Source organism: Grammomys surdaster, unplaced genomic scaffold (assembly GCF_004785775.1).
Source record: "Grammomys surdaster isolate TR1022 unplaced genomic scaffold, NIH_TR_1.0 62, whole genome shotgun sequence".
Taxonomy (NCBI): Eukaryota; Metazoa; Chordata; class Mammalia; order Rodentia; family Muridae; genus Grammomys; species Grammomys surdaster.
The window spans coordinates 12,586,736-12,588,139 of NW_021604564.1; positions in this window are offsets into that span (position 1 = coordinate 12,586,736).

Consider the following 1,404-nt stretch of genomic DNA (forward strand, 5'->3'; position numbering starts at 1 on the left):
CCTCCTCCCCTCCTCAGCTTTGTGTATGTACACGTGAATGTTTTACTAAGCATACAGGGCTATGCTCCACCTAAGCACACGAGAGGGAGCAGCAATGAAGCAGATACATCAAAGAAGTGTTAGAACATCAGACAAGGACTTTACACCACAGTTAAAAAAGAAGTGAACAAAAGAGACTCCTTGCTGTATCCCCCACCAGCCTTTTGATTCTTTTTAACTTAAAGGACAGAGGTAAAACCAAAGCTTTGCTTCTGTACTCCACATAAACACCCAGGGTCTGGTAAGAGACTCTCTGAGGGAAATATCACTGCTCACACCTGGCATCCTGAAATACCCCAGAATCAAAGTAAAGGGAGAAGGAGAGAATGAATTCCACAAAGTTATCCTCTTACCTCCACATGGCACGTACGCCGACCTATAACAAAACATACAGTCACAGTTAAAGTATACGTTAACCTCAGCCATCAGCTAGTGGGTGAACCGTAAGCTAATGGTTGTCTGTGCTATAAAGAAATCAAAATGCATGAGCAGACAGCAGACATAGAATCATTACCCTTTTCTATCTTCTTTAAACATTTTTCTCTTTTCTTTTGATTTTATATGTATCAACATGTGTGCACTACCCACAGAGGCCAGAAGAGGGCATCAGATCTCTTGGGACTGGAGTTACAGATGGTTGTGAGCTGCCATGTGGGTGCTTTTCCAGCTTCCTGAGAAGAGCTCAGAGGCAAAGACCGGGTAGAATAGACCTCTACAAAAACCCATGATCATTATTTACTGATTAACTTTGTTATTTGACAAACTCATACATGCATGTAATGTACTCAGATTACTCTCTTCCCCACCTCCAAACCACCCCCACATTATATCCCTTTCACTCCTACCACATAACATACCACAACCAGCCGCTCTCCCAGGCTCATGACTTTTGGTTTGGTCCTGTGACCTATTTAGTTAACCAGCTCTATGACTGTTGGATTAGAAGTAGCAGTGGAGTCTGACAGGGTTATGGGTGGGTACAGAAATGTACAATGATTGTCCTTTGGAAGTAAATGGTTCAACAGTGAGGGGCAGGACACTGGAGCCCTCCTCCATCCATACCTAACAGTTGAATGGTCCACCCTGTGCAGGCAGCTGCTGTGAGTTCATATTGCCATGTCTGTGTCTCCTCAGATGCCAGCTTGCAGCCCTTTCCCTGCTTTCCAGCTTTTCCGTTTTTATCTGACTCCTCTTCCTCAGTGTTCTCTGAGCCTCAGACAGGATGGTATAAATGTTTTTTGGACCTCTAGAAATGTGTCATCAGTCCTTTTTCTGAACTTTCCAGGTAAGAACACAGGTGAGAAAGCCAGGTGAGGCACAGGTGTTATAAAGGAAGCCAGATGAGGTACAGGTGTTATAAAGGAA